General features: G+C 46.7%; 1 pseudogene; it reads right to left on the bottom strand.

Moving 5' to 3' along the window:
- Window positions 1-222: 222 nt before the first annotated feature.
- Window positions 223-20652, bottom strand: Gm7229 (annotated as a pseudogene).
- Window positions 20653-21178: the final 526 nt, after the last annotated feature.

The raw sequence follows: 21178 nt of genomic DNA, 5'->3' as shown, positions 1-21178 counted from the left end.
AGCCTACGGAGTCCTTTGCCAACTGTCCTGCTTTTGCAGTCCTGAACTTGGGAGCCGAGTCAACCATTGGGAAGACACCGGCTGAAGGTCTTTTAAGAAGTGGGCATTTGCAGAAAGCTGTCTGCAAATATGACTGACAGATGATAACTTTGGAAAACGCCATGGATGCTGCAGGATTGCTCTGTCCGTTGTGGAGAACTAAGAGGTTTTGGGGCAACAGTATCTCTTGGGGTGGTCATCAACGTGGGCTCCCCGGAACCACAAAACCACCCAAATCCTTGGATCACATACAAGGTGTTCCACTTCACAGCCCTCTAACTAAGACGACTCAGAGAGGAGGAGTGCTTCCTGGATATGGTGTCTGTGTAAGCTGAGGTCCCCTGCCCCCCCTCCCTGCAACTCGACTCTGATGAAGCCATGTTTCCTTCTGTTCAGGCTGATGTTTGGGTTGTGTGGGTCTCGACAGACCTTGAGCAGCCAAAGACCTCTTCCCTGCCTGGACATTTGTCTGTCCAGTTGAGAATAAGGGTCTTCAGCTGTGCACTGGTCATCAGGGTCCAAAGAGCTCGCTGCTGTCCAGTCTCTCTTCTTTGTAGAGTAGGATGTTCTCCATCAGTTTCCTTTTGGCTTCATTGATCTCAATTTTCCATGAAGTCTCTGTAGCGTCCTGGGGTGTCTGTGGGCCTGTGCAAGCCTCTGACGAGGAGTCAGCCTCCCGTCTCCCACTGGTGGATGGCTGTGTTGCTCCATGTCCTGTAGAGAGTGGAGAGGAGGCAGCCCCTGGGCACGATGCCATCATAACCAAAGAGGGGACACTGAGGCTGGAATTGTCAACATCATCTGTTTCCTCCGGGGTATTGGAAGATGAGCTTGTGGCCTCAGAAACCCTGCTCCAGGGAAGGGACAGCTGCCTCCTCACTCACAGCGGTGGCCCAGGCTTCCTCACAGGCCTCAGGCAGCAGCCCTGCCTTCCTCTCCACATGCCTCTGGCTGATCTCTTTCACCACTGCCTTCCCCATGCCGGTCTTTCTGGAGCAGACTGAGGAAGTACTGCTGGGAATCTCACTGAGAAGCAAATCCTTCAGGTGAACTGGACTGCGGTCCTTGTCCATCGCAGGGATGGCGGTGAGGACCTCAGCCAATACAATTCCACAGCTGAAGATGTCCACCTGCTTGGTCAACTGCCCCACTCTGATGAAGTTTTCCGGCAGATATGCAGCTGAGGCCTGGAACAGATGAGTCTTCATGACGGTATATTTGGTCTTTTTATTGTCGGGACGAGGATGAGGCACCGGATGAGCCAGCTTGGGGTTAAGATGCTGGTCCAGCAAGACGTTGGCACTCTTAACATTGCTGTGGATGATGTCCAGGGTATGCAGGTGCTCCACGGCTAGAAGCAGCCCTGAGCAGATGCTGGCTCCCTGTGGCCAGGGCAGCATGTCTGAGTTGCCCTGAGCCCAGAGTCTGTCATGCAGAGAGCCGTTTGCCATGTAGGGGTAGATGAGGCTGTGGAACTGTCTTCCAGTGCAGAAACCCAGCAGAGGTAGGACGTTGGTGTGGCAGCATCCTATTTCCCTGCTGTGCAGTCTGGCGCCATCCCCAACCCACTTCTCCTAAAAATGTTTTTATTAAGTTTATTTATTTGGTGTGTGTGCTTTTGTGTCATAGCATGCATATGGGAACCAGAGGACAACATGCCATAGTGAGCGTGTGGGTCCTGGGAAGGAAATTCCGGTCATCGGCCTTGGTGGCAAGGGTATTCACTTGCTAAACCATTTTGCTGACTCCAGTTTTTATATCTTACCAGCCACTTGCTATTGCTGTTTGCCTTGGTTATCATGGAATGTCCATCATTTACCTGTAGCTGGAGGCTCCCAGGGTTTGAAGAGTCTACATACCACTTGCTTTGAACTTCTGTGTGTGGTGAGTTGGAATGTGGTAGATCAAGATCAAAAGCTTATCTCTGGCTGCCCCTAGTCATCTGTCCCCCACTCTGCCTCTATCTGACTCAACATCCTGCTGACCATGAAATAAAGACATTACATTCACTGCAGGCCCTGGGCAGACCACCGACTTCTGCCACACAAGGACTAAGATGCCACTGGTTAGCATGTGAAACCTGGAACATGGGTTGGTTTCTCCACTTTACTGTAACACACCTACCTGAACCCCAAACCCATGCATTTGATAAATGCCTTGATTGATAAGTGGTTTTTATTTAGTGACTATAAAAACACCCATTCCCCCAGTGGAATGTATGACACATTCCATACACCCTGAATTCACATCCCAGACCATTGTTATCACATTTAGCTTGAAATAATGATCGCTTATTCCATTTGGAGGAAGAAGGTGTTTCGTTTGGTTTTTTGTTGTTGTTGTTGTTGTTGTTTTGTTTTGTTTTGTTTTGGGGGGGAAGAGTGTCTGCCTGGGATCAAGCACTGTGCTAACTTACAGAATGAGCAGTTTATGCCGGCAAGGAAACACAGGACGAGCCCTGCCTGTAGCCCTTTACTAGGGCCACTGAAAAGAGATGGCTTCCTCCTTCAAGTGCCCCTCCACCCAAGATTCCTGCCCCAGTTAAGTGCTCCCTCAGGGAGATGAAACGGGCTTGATCCAGCAGATGGACCACAGCAAGTCCGAAGTGTGGACCTGCTTTAAACACCCGTCACCAGCAACAGCTGCAAGTGCACAGTAGGATATGGACAGCACACAGTAGGGACAGTCCAGTATCTTCTCAGTGTAGACTCTCTCACATCTGTCACTACTACAGATGTGAGAAAGTCTACATCCAGATGTGTCTCATCCTGCATCCATCCAGATGTGGCTCATCCTGCATCCAGGTGTGGCTCATCCGGGTCCAGGGCCACCTAAGGAGAACAGGCTGTCTTCTGACTCCTGCACTAGGACTGGGTCCCGAGGCCAGGCCTTCTTGTTGTTTGTACCTCAGTGTGTTCTGGAAGGCTTGGCTCCTTAGCAGGTGCAAGCATGTATGTCTGCCTGTGCACAGTTCTTCAACAAGGACTAAGGTGGAAAAGGGGTCTTATTCTTCCTTTTTTTAAAAAAAAGATTTATTTATTTATTTATATATTATGAGTACACTGTATCTGTCTTCAGACACACCAGTAGGGGGCATCAGATGGTTGTGAGCCACCATGTGGTTGCTGGGAATTGAACTCAGGACCTCTGGAAGAGCAGCCAGGGCTCTTAACTGCTGAGCCATCTCTAGCCCAGGAGTCTTGCTCTTATGCTGTGCTTGCTTTCTTGTTTTAAGAAGCTTGAGAATTCATGGAGAACTAGTCAACCGTGCCTCTCCCTAAGGAGCACAGGGCCTTCAATCCAGGGTCACAATTGAGTAGATGCTATTTCGCCGATAAAGCTGTGTCTGAAGGCTTGACTGCATCCATTACAAACATATGTTGTGAAGGTTTCCTAGAAACAGCTTCGATTCTGAGCATCTGGCTTGGACACGTTGTCTGTTGCCTGGGAGTGACTAAAGACATCTAACACAGCTGAGTGATTCATCTTAAACATGAACCAGGCGCTGAGGCCGAGGAGAAAAACACCAACGTCTACGGAGAAAATCAAGAGAGCTAGAAAGAGACAATAAAAACCTCAGCATCACCAAAAAGTAAACAAAATCTCGGATAAGGAAGACCACGTGCACAGCAGAAGGAACACTACAATCCTGCGCCCATCCCGAATCTCCTCGCTAGTCCTGAAGCAGGAGCGTGCACTGAGGGCCAAGGAGAGGCTCTGAGACAGACGCAAGGATGACGCAGGAAACGCCTCCCTGTGGCCGGGGAGGACAAAGCTGGGAGCCTGTGTTACAGAGAAATGCAAATGTGGAGGTGAGAGAAATGATAAATTGAGGAATTGGGCTCCAGAACAGTGCCCATTGAAACGTTCTAGAAATAAGCTAAGAAAACAGAAGGAAGACATTTTCAAAGAAGCCAAAGCAGAGGAGGGAAAGGAAAGTTTTAGATCGGAAGCGATAAACTCAGCTGGGTGGTGGTGACTCACCTGAGAGGCAGAGGCAGGAGAACCTCTGAGTTCCGGGACAGCCTGGTCTACAGAGTGAGTTCCAGAACAGCCAGAGAAACTCTATGTCAAAAAGAGACAAGAGATTGAAGGGGCGGGGGAGGGGGGGAAGGTTGGGAAATGTCTCAGTGGGCAAAGCACTTTCTGTGACTGAGCTGGGATTTCCAGACCCACACAAGAATCTGGGCAGGGCAGCACACACCCGAATTCCCAAGACTGGGGAGGAGACAGGAGGATCCATAGAGCCCACTGGCCAGCTGGTCTAGATGAATCAGTTAGCTCTGGGTTCAAAATATAAGCTGAAGGTTGATTAAACACATCCCATAGATGTTCACTGTCTCAATCAGTGCTCTAATAACATAATGTGAATACTTTGTAATTGTAATATTTTAATAATAATTCATTTTCCAAATCTCTGGAAATCCCAGTTGTCTTTTGGTTTAATGCAATTGAACCAGTCGGTGTTTCCTAAGCTTGTGTATGTGTTTCTTTCTGTAAACCTGGAAGAAAAGATTAGGATACACTTTCTGCCCTAAGACCAGAGTAAGCAATTTTCTTTCCCTCCCTTCCTTCCTTCCTTCCTTCCTCCCTTCCTTCCTTCCTTCCTTCTCTCCCTCTCTCCCTTCCTTCCTTCCTTCCTTCCTTCCTTCCTTCCTTTCTTTTTCTTTCTTTCTTTCTCTCTCTCTCTCTCTCTCTCTCTCTCTTTCTTTCTTTCTTTCTTTCTTTCTTTCTTTCTTTCTTTCTGTCTTTCTTCCTTCCTTCCTTTCTTTTTAAAGATTTATTTATTTATTTTTTTATGTATGTGAGTACACTGTTGCTGTTTTCAGACACACCAGAAGAGGGCATCTGATCCTGTTACAGATGGTTGTGAGTCACCATGTGGTTGTTGGAAATTGAACTCAGGGCCTCTGGAAGAGCAGTCAGTGCTCTTAACCTCAGAGCCATCTCTCCATCCCTGGAGTAAGCAATTTTCATCTGCTCATTCGATTCATCTGAGATTACTCTTGCAAGAAGAAATGGCAGAGGTTAGCCACGGTGCAACACACCTGTAATCCTTGCACTTCAGACATTGAGGCAAAGAATGAGGAATTCAGGGTTATCCTTGGCTACATAGTTGAGTTTGAGGCAAACTTGGGCTATATTAGACTCTTCTCAAAACAAAAACAAAGAAGAGAAGGAGCCAGGGGTGTTGGTGGTTGGGGGTGGGGGACAACACTGTCTCAGTTTACATTTTAACAGGGAAGAAGTGGGTACATTTAACAAACATGTTTCAAGTATGATATTGAAAAAAGTGAATGCCAAACAAACACACAAACAAACAAAAACCAAAGGTCCCTCTGAGGCAGGGGTGAATCACTTTGGGAAGATGCAAGCAATTAGCTAGCTAGGAAAGCAGAGTGGGATAAAACTCGAGGGCACTTGGTGTGTTTGTACGCCTGGAATAATCGGAAATGAAGCTGACGTAGTGAGTCATTTCCAAAGGACCTTCTTGGAAACTTAAAACAAAACAAAACAAAACAAAACAAAACAAAACAAAAACAGGAAAAACACACAAGGAAATAAGAAAGCCACAGAAACACCGGGCACCAGTGAGCAGCACTCGTCGAAGCCTTGGAATCAAGAAAGGAGAACGTGTCATGTTGCCATGGTGAAGACAGGGAGGATGCTGGGTCACCAGGTGCAAAAGACCAGAACCTTTCTGCTAGCTCAATGACTCATTAGTGTCCCTAAGATTCATAAACAGAAAGCACTCAGAACACTCCATTGAGAAACGAGAGGCTGAGCTAAAGAGGTAGCCGAGAAGACCCAAAGTAGAACCTTCTGGAAATGAGGGAGAAGGGTGAGCAGGTCCAAAATCTGAGATCTGCCTGTCTCTGCCTTCCGAGTGCTAGGATCAAAGGCATGCACCACCACCGCCTAGCTACATTTTTTTTTACTTTTTAAAAATTAGCTTTTATTTTATGTGCATTGGTGTCTTGCCTGCATGTATGTCTGTGTGAAGCAGGAGTTACAGACAGGTGTGAGCTGTCATGTGGGTGCTGGGAATTGAACCCAGGTCCTTTGGAAGAGTAGCCAGTACTCTTAACCTCTGAGCCACTTCTCCAGCCCCTACTGTTGGTTTTAAAATCATTATTCCAGTTTTTAATCACAGAGAGTCCCGCTCTGTTTCCTGCCATCTCCCTCTTGGCTTCCTGTCTCTGAAGGCAACATATATATTCATCTTCTTTTTGTGCGCTGTCCAAAGATAATTTGCTTGTATTGTTTTTAGCAAGGTAAATATTAGTTTGGAAGGAGCTGAAGCAGAAAGAACACCCGCAGGTGTACAGGTCTACCCGGTCTAAGAAATTAGGAAATGAAGCAGCCCTGCCACGTGATAAGTCTTGTGGGAAGTCCGCAGACTCCCATTTCCTGAGACCATAGGCCGGCTTCCTGCAGCTGTTCCTGACAAAGGAGAATCATGCCGGTAAGTTAACAGTCAAGAGGCGTATGTTACTCTAACTTCTCTGTTTCTGAGGCATGGGATCCAGAATCTAATTTGCTTGTATTTTAGAGATAGCAAGAGACAGTCAAGCCTGATGTGAGCTCAAACTTGACCATAGACTCTTGTGAAACTCATGGAAACTCTGCCTGCTATTTACCCAAAGGTTAATTACAGGTAATGGGAAAGACAAGGTGCCGTGTGGGGGCGGCCTGACCTGTCATTAATCATGGTAGTGAGTTTGATCCAGTGCTGCAAACTCTCCTCAGGACTTGGGGTCCACTTCAACACTGCCCTGATTCACTGCACACGGGTCAAGGGGAGCCTTCACCTTTGACCTCTATGAAGGTCATGCCATTTGATACACCCACAGAGAAGCAGTTTCAGGTTCTGTTAAACTCTGTCATATGCTCACTAGACCATCAGACACCACGGGTCAGCACTGGCCTCCTGGCAAAGGCAGAGAGAGGCATGCCTTAATTCCGGATCTTGTTATGTACCCCCAACTGGCTTGGAACTTGATATGTAGCCCAGGCTGGCCATGAACTGACTCCTCCTGCCTCAGCCTCCCCACTGCTTGCTTCCCACAGGCAAGCAAGCACCACCACACCCCACTTGGCAAGGTAATATTTATTTTTCATGATGCCAGCTAACCTAAGAACTTGACCAAGTCATAAGGCTTGGAAGTGGACACGATTTATAATTAATCTTTCCTGTTCAGGACTTGAACTCTGATTTCCCAGAAGCCATATAAAAACCAGATGTGGCAGCACACATCTGTAACCTCATTTCTCCTACAGTGAGATGGGAGAATCCCGGAAAGTGTACAGGTCAGTGAGACTGGCTTATGCAGCAACAAAGAGTGAGGGTACCCTCTGTTCACCTTGTCCCTTTTGCTGGTGTGACCATCCCAACTTCAGCCTGTTGGGTATGAGTGGCCTTGTCATAACATCTAGAATGCTTCTATCTCAAACGAAGGCCCCTCTGTGACATATGAAATAGATTGATTGCCTTTGTGAAGCTGAGGGCAACCCCTCTCTCTTCTCTTCTCTTTTGTTTTGTTTTTATTTTTATTTATTTTTTGCTTGCTTGCTTGTTTGTTTCCGAACTAAGAATTGAACCCACGGCCTTCCTCATGCCAGCAGGAGCTGTGGCACCAAGCCACACCCCAGCCCTCGTTTTGCTTTTTACTTCGTGAAAAGGTTCCTCTCCTAAAGAGTTAGGCAGCCCACACAAGCCTTGAACTTGTGGTCCACCTGCCTCAGCCTCCTGAGTAACAGTGTGGCTCTTACCTTCAAGTCTTCCACAAGGCCAAACTTTTGACTACAGGGTCCCACATAAACAGTCCCACGAACACAGAATAGTGCGTTTTAATGTTACTAACAACAGTCATGTTACAGGCAAAGTTTCGGAAGAATTTACCTCTTGGCATACATACCTAAACACATTGTGCTATAGTCTAACACACTGGCTTCAGGCCAGGAAGAAAAGAATGACTCTGTTTTTGGTCTTTGTTTTTGTTTTTTTGTTTTTTTTTGGGGGGGAGGTGGGTGTTCAAGACAGGGTTTCTCTGTGTAGCCCTGGCTGTCCTGGAACTCACTCTGTAGACTAGGCTGGCCTCGAACTCAGAAATTCACCTGCCTCTGCCTCCCAAGTGCTGGGATTAAAGGTGTGCCCACCACTGTCCGGAAGAAAAGAATGAGAAGCCCCCATCCACCCACGTCTTTCTGTAGCCCAGACTGGCCTTGAACTCAGGGTCCTCTCCTGTTTCAGCCTCCCAGGTGCTGGCACTACAGCCACACACAGTGTCCTGCAGGATTCTCTATAGAGCAGTGTTTGGCTAGGAGAGGAACCAGTGCTGACAACCACTCAAAAACCCACATGTCCATAAATGTGGGAATGCACAACTAGCTCAGAAATGTCCCTTGCTCCATCTAATGTTGCTGTTTGTCCCCTGGGAGAGCAGCTCTGGGGGTGGACAAGGGACCAGGAGAAATTATTTTTGCTGATATTTAGATTTAAAACACATTCTCTCTCTCTCTCTGTCTCTCTCAACGTTTGTTTGTTTGTTTGTTTGTTTGTTTCGAGACAAGGTTTCTCTGTTTAGCTCTGGCTGTCCTGGAACTCATTCTGTGAACTCAGAAATCCACCTGCCTCTGCCTTCCATGTGCTGGGAGGCCACCACTGCCTGGCTGGGATTTTTTTTTTTTTTTTTTGATAGAGTCTTATGATGTAACTTGGAATGGCCTGGAACTATGTAGACCAGGATGGTCTTGAATTTGTCGAGATCTGTCTACCTCTGTCTCCTAAATGCTGGGATTAAAGGTGTATGCCACCACACCTTTAAAAAATTTTTTATTCCTCTCTCTCTGTGTGTGTGTGTGTGTGTGTGTGTGTGTGTGTGTGTGGTGTGTGGTGTGTGTGTGTCTGTGTGTCTGTGTGTGTGTGTGTGTGTGTGTGTGTGTGTGTGTGTGTGTATCTGTCTGCCACATGTGTGGGCATCAGGGAGTCAGAAAAGGACATCAGATCCCCTAGAGCTGGAGTCACAGATGGTGGTGAGCTCCCCAACATGGGTGCTGGGAATTGAACCTGGGTCTTCTGCAAGAGCAGTACCCTCCTCGTTTAATCACCGAGCCATTTCTCCAGCACCTCCTTCTACAGGGCTCTGAAATTTTGATCATGGAACACTATCCACTAAAACATCAGCTAAACGTTCAAATGATGAGGCTATGCTTCTCTGAGATCCACATCAGGGCTAAATCCTCTTCCTTGAGACAGGGTCTCACTTTGTAGACCAGGCTGTGCAAGAGCCAAGGTTATGTTTTGAGTTTTAATTACTGTGCCTAAGAGATCCAGAAAACAAAAATGCCTGTAGCCTGTAAGCCCCAGGCCTAAAGAGATACTTTTCTAGAGGATATTGTTCAGGCAAGGTAACAAGCCATGTGCTTTAGACCCAACTGCACCAGGATGCACCAGTAGGCAGGAGGCACCGCAGGATACGTGCTTGCCCCTGACTGAACCTGGTGGGATACGTAACCTTATGCCTTGCCTTTTAAAGTTTCTGAAAAATGTGCCTTGTCACCCCAGAATGGACCTGGCCAGAGTCCATCATTCTGGCCAGCATTTAATTAAAGCTTGCTTCAGATTTGGCTCAAAATTATGGTAGTGGTTTTAGTCTCATCCAGTGGAATTCACAGCTGCCCTTGAGGTCAGAGAGGGTCTGCCTTTGCCTCTGGAGTGCTGGAACTAAAGGCCTGAACCACCACATCTGGTAGCTGGCCCCTCTTTTTGTAGGCTCTAGAAGTCATTTATTATGAGGAAAAGGGAAATTCCCTTAATCCCTCTTTTGCTAGGAACGGTGCTGTTAGCTTCATGAAGGAAAGGGTGTTGGGTTCAGCCCATGCTTCTCCAGCATCCAGGGAGATAAGGACAGGACATGTTTCTCTTCTCTTTAGTGTCCTAATGCACTGAATTATAGCAACAGGTATTGTGAGACCCCCGACTTAGAGTGTTTCTCCCTGGAAGGTAAAGCCCCTGGATGTTTCCCAAGCTTGTTTTCCCTGATCTCTAAAAATACAGCCAGAAAGAAAGCTCTTTGTTCTCTATAGCCAGCAAAAAGCCTTTTTGTTTCTGTGCCTTACAGCCAGAGATGCAATAATTGTAGGAAGACCTACAAGGACACAGAGATAGACGCTGGAGAGGAGCTGCAGCTCACTCCCCCACCACCAGCAGAAAGGAGCTGTAGCCAACTCTCCTCCCAACTCCTCCCAACTCCTCAGCTAGCTGTTAAAAGCCCCCTACTGTTACCGCTGGGGGTTGAACTCCCCTGCCCTGTGAGGCGGAAGGAGTTCATCCTCAGCTAGCTGATAATAAAACCTCTTGCAGTTTGCATCAGGTGTGGTTTTCTCTCGAGTCATTGGGATGCTGGTCAGCTCATCCCAGGACTTGAGCAGAGGCCCAGCTTCGGGGGTCTTACAGTATCCTCCTACTGAATCACCTTTCCATTGTGGAGTAAGCCCATGATGTACACTATTCTTTTAATCCACCGCTAGATTCAATTTAGTAGGAGGTAGGGATCATCCACACTCCTAAGGAGAGTCCATCAGTCAGTCTCCGAGTCTTATTGGTCATGGTGGGTATCTGTTTTATGCAGGCTCATAAAGGAGCAGGGTGGTGCCCATTGACATGGTGTCTCCGGCCTATCTGGTCGTTTCACCCCAAGTGCTTCCATAAACCTTAGATTGTCCTCCCAGCTCCGGTTATGTCTTGCTTCCACATTGCCCGCAGAATTGATGTAGTTCCTTGGCCCAGCCTGTGGGTCAGTCAACGAGGTCTGCAAGAGAGAGAGAGAGAGTGGGGACTGAGGGGCAAGGACGTGAAGAATAGAAACGAGACAGTCTGCCGGATCAAGGATCAAGTTTCAAGTCTCGAGTCTCATGTCTCAAATCTTGTTTACTGAAAGGCAACTATGGGTATATATGCACTCGCTGGGGAGTGCAGCTGGAGACACTTAACCACAGGTCCAGGATATATAGGAGATGTTACCAGATGTTATCAGAGTATGTTCAGTTGAGGTGGGCTTCTTGAAAAAACATCATGCTAGGAAAACAAGCCTCTCATCAGGGTGGAAAAGGACCACCTGTGAGTAAATAGCCTGAGATGGCTGCAGAGATGAGAGCCGCTTTCTGCTAAGAGTTGGCTCACAACAGTTCCTCAAGATTTTCGAAGTTATTGTAGTTTCACGTGATTGATATTCCTTTAAAAAATGTTTCCATATCTGTAATATATATGCTTCTAATATATAGGTATTGTTTTCTATTTTGTGGAAAAGTTTTGCATGCATGCAGTACCCAAGAAGGCCACAAGAGGGTGTCAGACCTGGAACTGGAGTTACAGACAACTGTGAACTTCCATGTGGGTGCTGGGAATTGAAAATTGATTCCCCTATCCTCTGGAAGAGCCACCAGCTGGAACAGCTGAGCCATCCTTCCAGAGTGTGTGTTTCTCCTGACAAACAACTTTGTAAGTTTTATTTTCTTAATATTTGGAGAATTGGGGGCTGGAGAGATGGCTTAGCAGTTTAGAACACTGACTGCTCTTTCAGAGGTCCTGGACGTTCAATTCCCAGAAACCACATGGTGGATCACAACCATCTGTAATGGGAACTGATGCCCTCTTCTGGTGTGTCTGAAGACAGCAACAGTGTAATATATATTGATGTACACTATTAATACATATATATCAATATATCTATATCTATCTATATCTATCTATCTATATCTATATATACACACTATATATTGATGTAACTCTCACTCTGGATAATTGATACTAACACTGTTTTTACAAAGATGTGGGTAAAGGTACAGAAAATTTCAAAAAACTAATGAAAGGAGGTTGTGCTACTGGCACTGGTAAATCAACTTAAAAGAGGACAGGTTATTTTAGCTTACAGTTTAGAGGGTTCCGTTCATGGTCAGTTAGCTCTGATAGGGTGGGAAGTTCAGAGAAGGAGAGAGAGAGACAGAGCGACAGAGAGAGACAGAGATGGAGAGAGAGAGAGAGAGAGCAGATCCATATTTCCTTTTGAAGTCACACATAGTGATGTGACCTTAGGCTCCACCTCTTAAAGGTCCTGCCACCTCCCAACAGCACAAAGGAGATCCTCGGAACATTCCCAGAGTGGACTTTTTCACGAACATTATTACCACTAACAGGCAAGAAGGAGTGAGGAAGGGCAGTGGCCAGAATCTGTCAGCAAGGTCAGCAAAGATGTCTCTTCACAAAGTCTCCAGTCTGACAAGGAGACACCAGCAGAAGCCAAATGTCCACAGGCAGGGAGGGAGCCATACGGCAGCCTGACTCTTCTCTCTCTCCTTGTTGGTGCTTCCCTTTGGCCAAACCCAATTGCAGGTTTTGGACAGGATACCAAGAGCCCAGTGTCCTGAAATTTAGACTACAGTAGCAAACTGGAAGCAGAGTAATGGCTGGATCCACAAAGCCTCCGTCAAAGGAGTCAAGGGAACTGCATTGCCCACGGCAAAGTCATCTTAAAAGGGAGACAGCCATCAGATTAGGACCAGCACCATCCAAGCACTGCCCAACCGCCAGGCATCCTGGTAGATTACTGACAGAGTGGGCCTGGAAGTCTCAGCCTTCTATTATTCAGTTCCGTGCCTTCAGTTCCTTGATTAACGGCTGTAATTGTCCTAATCTCATCAGACGTGCTCCCATTTTAGAAAGCATGGTTTCCTGGTAGATGTGGCTCTCTCCAGTGTCCAGACACCACTGCAGAGCCCAAGATTTATCCCCTGTCTATTCCTAATGAACTCTATGCACTGTTGAGAAAGTCTCAGCTGATAACATGGCTCAAATGTATTGCTATTATTTGGCCAGAAAAGATTGCCAAGGACCTAGGGAAGACCACAGGCTTGTTCAGTGGATGAGTGAGGACCTGAGTTCAAATCCATACAGTCTACATAAAAAGCCTGGCATGGTCACATGATGCACATGTGGGAGGTGGAGGCAGGAAGACCCTTGGGGCCTTCTCTGTCCTTTGTATGCATGTGCTTGGGTGCATATACCTGCATGCACACGCAGACACACATGCACACGCATGCACCCTGAAGCCAAGGAAGCAGGATTTTGCAATATTCTCAGAATGTAATAGTACTTTGATATGCAATTGTAGTCACTGTCTCTTGTGGAATCTTGTCAGGAGCTGGTAGGTGGCTGTTTGTTCTCTAGAGCATCTGGGACCCCAGGTGAATGGTTTCAAAGTTGTCATTGTCTGGAGGATTAATCAGTCATTCACTGTCAGGTACTGTTGTTAGGTAAGGGCTGAAGTGGGTCTGTTGTTTAGAGCATCTACGGGTGGCTTTCGGTACAGCATGGGCTTTCTCACATGAACATTTGGCTCCGAGGATGACAAGAAAGAGGGCTAGTTATGCTCATAAAGGCATAGGAGTCACTCAGCATCGCCTGAGCCACCATCTGTTGACTGTGACGGCGGCAAAAAGACGGGTTAGGGGAGGGGCAACAAAGATGCTGTATTCTTTTTGAGACAGTCTCATGTGTCTAAGGCTTGTCTTGAACTATGTAGTAAAGAATGACCTAGAATTCTGATACTACCCCCAAGTGCTGGACTCACAGGTCTGTCACCCAGGCCAGGCTTATGCAGTATAGGGGAGCCAAGCCAGACTTTGTGGACGCTAGGCAGGCACTCTGTCAACTGAGCTACAACACAAGGAAAGACAGATGAGAGTCTTTGTCATGCTAAGAAAAACATGTCGCTGACAGGTACGTATGGGTGCAGACATCTTAGGAAAATATGACATAATTGTAATGAATATGTCGTAAGAGGATATCCAAACTCTGGGTTAACATCCACAATAGGTTATAAAATAAAGAAGAAGTAAATGCATTTATGAGCCAGGCATGGCAGCCGTGCCTTTATTCTGAGCCCTCAGGTAGTGCTCTGTCCCTGAGACCAGAATTATCTACATAGCAAATTCTGGAACAGCAAAAGCTATATAATGAGTTCTTTCTCTCAAGTAAACAACATTAAAAAAAATAACCCATAAACCAAAACAAACCACTCACATAAACCCCAGTAAACAATCCCAGGTTGAAGGCTTAGGGCTTCTCTCTAGTAGTGAGGTCATAGGGAACTCGTGTTTTACTCCCGATTCTTCTAAAATAAAGAAAATAAAAATGCTGAATGAATGTCATCTCCTGTCACCCTTACCCAGTCGTTTGCAGAAACAGGGCTTTGCTCTGAAGCCCAACACAGCTTTGAGTTCCTAACCCTTCCACTTCAGGTTCCTAAGTGCTGGGTTACAGACACACACCACCATGCCCAGCCTGAAATGTTGTCTTTTCGCAAAAAGAGAGCCCCTTCTGCATTCAGAGCACATTTACCTGAGTGTCAAGTGCCTCCTGCCCGTGTGAAAGGCCATCCCCCTGTGACAGGGGGTCTGCTCTCTCCTTTACTTGAGGGACTCCGGGGATGGAGACTGTGAACAGACTTTGGTCTATGATGGGTTTTAAACCCAGCTTCACAGTGTTTTAAGTTGATTTCAAAAACTAGGGGAAGGGACTGGAGAGATGGCTCAGCAGTTAAGAGCACCGACTGCTCTTCTGAAGGTCCTGAGTTCAAATCCCAGCAACCACATGGTGGCTCACAACCATCCCTAACAAGATCTGACTGCCTCTTCTGGAGTGTCTGAAGATAGCTACAGTGTACTTACATATAGTAAATAAATAAATAACTCTTAAAAAAAACCAAAACAAAACTATGGGAAGCCAGTTTTTTAGAGTGGCAGGACTCGAACCTCTCTATATCAGATGACCTAGAAATATCGGCCTTATGTTGTTTAAGCAGCCTCACCAGCACATTAGCAGCCACACCCAGAGGTGACACAGCCTCTCCAGGACCCTGAGGCCCCACCTGGTTCTGACCTTTATATATTCCACATCTACACTGGAAGTTAGCTATCTGGCCACTGGTTGGCTTTGAGCCCTAGTGTTTTGAGTTTGACATCTTGTATCTAATAAGGTGAGCTTGTGAGTGTCGTTACCACCAAGGTTTAGATTATGTCTCCATGTGGGTTCCGTGGGTTCCTCCTAAAGTACACAATGAGTCTAGGATTTGAGTGCAAGTAGTCATGGGAAAAGCCATTCCCCAAATCCTTCTATAAGAAGTTCAGCATGAGTCAGAGGTAGACAAAGACTGAGTTACCAAGAAGGAAGCAGTGAGCTCTAATCCATGGGGTACCATGTAAGAGACAGAAAACCGAAGTGTTGAGGAAGCGAGGCTGTTTGTCTACCAGCTGCCTGGAGCATTGCCTTCCTCCCACCAGGTTCCTATAGGAAGAAGCAGGAAGCTGAGAATGTGAATGCCAGGCAGTATCCAGGTGCATGGTAGCATCCAGGTGCACAGCAGCATCCAGGTGCACAGCAGCATCCAGGTGCACAGCAGCATCCAGGTGCACAGCAGCATCCAGGTGCACAGCAGCATCTAGTTACACAGCAGCATCCATGTGCACAGTGGAAGGCTCTGGCAGTGTCTGCAGAAAGCTGGTTTTGTCTTGTCTCCCCCATGGCACCTGGCATCAAGGTGATACTTTGTCTGCATGAAGGGTTGGAAGCAGTCTACTTTCTCATCCCCATCCTGATGACTCTCCATGGGAAATGAGGTGCAGTAAATGAGTCATTGCGTAATCCTAATTTGTTCAAACCTCTCGGTGTTGGGGGATGAATCACTGACAGCACGCATTCTGTGCCTGTGGGCAGGCTGTGGCTTCTCCTGGGCGAGCTTTGTCACATTCAGGACCATCGTCCTTATAGTTGGTGATGCTCCTGGGTGTTTTCTGCAAGACTTTGGCGGGGCCCAGATTTCTATGGCAGTGACTTATGGCAGCGTTTGGCTATAGGGACAGCATGAAAGAATTAATGTTTGATTAAAGATGAAGTCCAGGAGATGTAGCTTGTCTCCTCCTGGGTTCTCAGTACAGGTGAGAGTCTGGGAGGGCAGCCCAAGGAGCTGTGCTGAGGTCAGACCTTTTTCCTGGGCGTGTGTGTGATGGACTGGTTTTTCCCTTGGGCCCTTGGGTGGATGCTTTTGTTGTTGTTTGTTTGTTTTTTGAGACAGGGTCTCAGTGTGTAGCTCTGGCTATCCTGGACTCTCTACTTAGACAAAGCTGGCCTCAACTTCACGGAGAGGCCTCTGCCTCTCAAATGCTGGGTAAGACAAGGTTTCATGAAGCACAGGCTAGCCTCCAACTTGCTATGTAGTAGAAGATGGTGTTGAACTTCTGGTCCTCCTGTGTACATGCCTCTCCGCCTGAGTGCTAGGGTTACAAGTCACCATGCCCAATTTCTGTGGTGCAGGGGATTGGACCTCATGTGTGCTAGGGAAGCACTGTACCAAGCTACATCCTCAACCTCCTCGGGCAGCTTTAGGCAACAACTTCCTTTCTCTCTTGAGAACGGAGATTCGATGCTGAGCTAACAAAGACAGACACCATAGATGGCCTAAGACGGTCAGTACAGAATGGCTTCTCTGGTTTTGAAAGACCCTAGTGGGGAGATCCCCACTTAAGTCCCGAGATGGCGCGCACACCCAAGGAATCACGAAAGACCATCTTGATGCAAACATACGAGATAGTTTAATGATGGTGCTCCGGGCTGACACATATCTCACGCAGGAGACAGAGGAGTCGACCACGAGGCTCAGAAGCTAGGGATTTATATACAAAAAAGCTGGGGGCAGGAGAAGAATTGGGGCGGTTACATACAATTGGACAGTTTAAACATCAGCAAATTGTACGTGTAGAGCAAGGTAACAGCTGAGATAGTCTGGACGTCCTTGTATGCCTCTCTCCTATCTTTATGGCTACCCAGTTCCTGGAATGACTTAACAGCAACAGCCTTTGTTCTTTGCCCTTGGCCCAAAAAGCCCTCCTAACTAGCAAGCCGCATGAGTCATGGACCTTGAATTTAATTTTCTTTTTCTTTCTTTCTTTCTTTCTTTCTTTCTTTCTTTCTTTCTCTCTCTCTCTCTCTCTCTCTCTCTCTCTCTCTCTCTCTCTCTCTCTCTTTCTTTTTTTTTGTGGTTTTTCGAGACAGGGTTTCTCTGTGTAGCCCTGGCTGTCCTGGAACTTACTTTGTAGACCAGGCTGGCCTTGAACTCAGAAATCTGCTTGCCTCTGCCTCGCAAGTGCTGGGATTAAAGGTGTGCACCACCATGCCCGGATCTGGTTTCTTATTAAATTGGATACCATGATATTCTGAACCTCTCATCCAGCAAATTTTGACAGATCTAGTGGGAAAGACCACAGCCTTGATTTCCACAGGTGGCTTCCCTGCTACAGATGTGGACAGGAAAGAGAGGGTCCAATTCCTTTTATATCTGATGTCTAATGGGACACAGTTCTCAAAATTTGGAACTCTGTGGCCAGTTCATCCAGAGAAGAATCAGGCTGATGAAACTGGAAGTCTGAGTGTGGAGGTGGGTGGAAGCTAAAGGCCTCTCTCTTGACAGAGGATTTTCTCCTCATTTCCCACATACTTTCCCTGTGAGACTTCAACAAGGATTCCACGGCCTAGCATGCTAGTGAATGGCTTTATTTTCAGCACTCTAGAGGCAGAGCCAGGTGGATCCCTGTGAATTCCAGGCCAATCTAGTATTCACAGTGAGTTCCAGGCCAGCCAGAGCCACATAGTGAAACCCCGTCTCAAAATAAAATAAATTCTTTGGAAGGCTATTTGTTCAGGAGGATTAATACTTTTCTTATTTCTGAGACCAAACACCTGGCAAGAAGTAACTCAAGGGACAGTGGGTTTATAAGGACACAATTCCATATGTAGCGAGGAGCAGCTTTGTCACAACAGGGACATGTGGTAACTGCCTGCCCACATCTCAGAGGACCACAAAACAGAGATGACACAAGAAGTCGGTCATAAATCTCAAAGCCCACTCTGCAGCAACCCACATCTTCTACTAAGGCCCTATCTCCCAACCACCCAAAACAGCTGAGGGTAAAATATTCTAACAAGCCCATGGGGGACATTTTACAGATCAGGGACAATATCTTCCTAGTCACCTTTACCCATTATCAATGAATATGTACCCCAACACTGACACACCTCACCCCTATTCAGTATAAGAAAAATTGAAGCATAAAGGACCACTTGATGCTTTCACCTGTTCTGCTGTTTGTGAGGATGGAAAGCCAGGCCTTGTGTTTGTGAAGTCAGCATATTTTCTTTTCTTTTCTTTTTTTACATACTGCCAAGCTGACTTATTTTCTGCATATAGAGGAGTCACTGAAAGACCAGAAAAGCCACATTGGCTCACATGAGGCAAACTGTGAGGTTGACCAGTTGTCTTTTTCCTACCTCTACACAAGGAACTTGACTAATGGTTCAGTTTGGAAGTTCATATTTTTTTTTTCTTCCAGAAGTATTGATAAAGATCGCCTGACAGTCCCTGCCATTTTTTTTTCCTTTTCTTTCTTTTATACAATTTCATTCTCTACCCACAGTAACCAGAGTAGAACTCACTGTGTAGTCCAGGCTGGCCAGGAACTCACAGCAATCCCCCTGCTCTAACTTCCTATCTGTGGTGCGATGTGAACCACTACACGTGCTTCTCATGATTTCTCATAGCTGCCTTTAGACAGCTCTGTGACTTGTTTTGTTTCTGTCCTCCTTGGGGCCTCCTGCAGATGACAGCAGTGTCTGCTAACTGCCCAACTGTTTCCCCATTTCCTGGTTGAAACCTCTGAGAGCCATGTCACTGCCATTGCTGGGGAATTACATCTGATGCTTGCAAAATCTAGAGACCTGCTTTTCAAGAGGGATGCAAATGAAAGAATAGGTGTAATAGGTCCCAGAATTACAGGGATTTGAACAGGCAAGACCCTGAAGGCCTGCGTGTGTTTGAGTGAGGAAGAGTCAGACTCTCTGCTGGATGCAAAGAGTAAGTTTTGCTGTTGTCTGTGGCCCTGGAATGTGAATTGGAGTCTTATGCATGCAAGACAGGAGCTCTGCTATTATGCTTCACCCTCCCCTTTCAAATCATTTTTGAGTATAGAGTTTACTCTGTAGCCTGTGCAGTCTTTGAACTCATGATCTCCTGCTTCAGCTTCCCAGGTAGCAAGGATTAACAGCCTGCATTACCAGGCCTGGATAGTAGTAAGTTCTTACTTGAATGGTTGTGGTGGAGAGATTGCCTACTCCTGTATAAACCTGGCAGCTATGGGGTCATGTGCCCCTCTTTCTCTGGTATGTCCAGCCTTCTCATGGTAGAGTCAGATACCTTAGGAACCCAAGCATCTCCATCCAGGAGCTGGAGCTCTGAGAAGGAAGCTTTCCTGTGGCCTGCAGCTAGGCAGGGGCGGGTGCAGGACGAGGACGGAAGATGATGGAGGGCGACATGATATGCCACAGGTCCCTTTCCCACGTGTAAGTATGTACACATATTTGTATATACATATTTGCTATTCTAATTGGCTTTCAAGAACAGGTAGACAAACTTGGCTTCAGGGAGTGCAGACTTTGCCCCCAGGTTTGGGAACAACAAGACGATACAAATTGACTTTAATAAACTTATAGTGGGAATACGTTGTTTTTACGTCTGTGCTTCCTGGGTAATGTATGTGAGCACATGAAATGCAGTCATCCTGCCTCTGTTTATAATCACAACACAGCCAAAAGCTCTTGTAAGATGAAGCCACCCAGGGCAGTGCACAGTTTGGAAGCCACAGTTTCACACGATGGGGACCGGCTCAGAGAGGGGCACAGGCCTGAGTTAGGGGCTCTCTTTGGGGTCTTGTTTCTCCTACTTCTTTGCTGTCTGAGTCCTGTTGAGCTCATCTTCTGAGCTTCCTTTTTGTTTTTAGTAATTTATTTAATTTTTACCTTATGTGCATTGGTGTGATGGCACCAGAACCTCTGGGACTGGAATACAGACAGCTGTGAGCTGCCATGTGGGTGCTGGGAATCGAACCCAAGTTCCTCTGGCCCCTGGGCTTCTTCTTTCCCTATCTCCCTTCCTCCCTCTCTCCCTCCCTCCTTCCCTCATTCCTTTTCCTTTGACACAGGGTTTCTCTAACCCTATCTTGAAACTTGCTTTGTAGACCAGGCTGGCCTCAAACTCAGAGATGTGCCTACTTTTGCCTCCCAAGTGTTAGGATTAAAGATGTGTACCACCATGCCTGACTAGTTTGTCTGCTTTTTTGTTTGCTTGCTTACTTGCTTCATTTTTTGAGATAGGGTTTCTCTGTGTAGCCCTAGCTGTCCTGGAACTCACTCTGTAGATCAGGCTGGCTTTGAACTCAGAGATCTGCCTGCTTCTGTCTCCTGAGTGCTGGGATTAAAGGTGTGCACAGGCCAGAACTGCCTCTGGCTGTTTGTCTGCCTTTTGGAAACAATGTTTCACTGTGCAGCTCAAACTGTCCTTGAATTCCAGATCTTCCTATCTCCACTTCCCTTTGGCTTCAAGGGCCTTGTTTGTCCTGATATATAATAGCTCTATGCTTCAGGCAGAGCAGTGTCTCCTCCAAGTTTATACAGTCACAGTCGGATATCTTTATATCCAGTCTCCAGTGTTTCAAGCTCACCTGCATCTCACGGCTCCTACTGAACACTTGTTAAAGCGGGCTCCTCTCCTTCTTCCTCAGAGATTCTGGCTCTGTCAGCTGTGTGCCTTCTAAGCTTTCACATCCTTCTCACATTTTCTAAAACCATGACCAGGCACTATTCATGACAAGGACTTGGTGTCTCACACATCGTGCCAATAACAATTACCTTGAGACTAAGTCCTATCATTCTAAGGAGGTGCACATGGAGGTCTTTGCAGTTAGGAAAGTGTACTTGGGCCTTCGAATGTCTGAGCAGCAAGAGAAGAGTTCAAGCAGCTAGTCACAGAACATTCACAGTCACTAGCCAAGAGAAATGAACCACGGATTCTTGCCGATGCTTAGATAGCCTAGCGCAAGCTCCTCTGCCCAGGCAATAGAGCCACTCAACGTTAGGCAGGTTTTCCCACCATAACCGTGGCAACCAAGCCAAAATACCAACGCAAATGAAAGCACACCAAAAAGACATGTGCTGATCATAAATAGGCCAATATCGCCACCTATTGGCAACGTT

This window comes from Mus musculus, chromosome 9 (assembly GCF_000001635.26).
Source record: "Mus musculus strain C57BL/6J chromosome 9, GRCm38.p6 C57BL/6J".
NCBI classification, from domain to species: Eukaryota; Metazoa; Chordata; class Mammalia; order Rodentia; family Muridae; genus Mus; species Mus musculus.
Note: the sequence above shows the minus strand (reverse complement) of the source record. Positions and strands in the feature narration are given on the sequence as shown.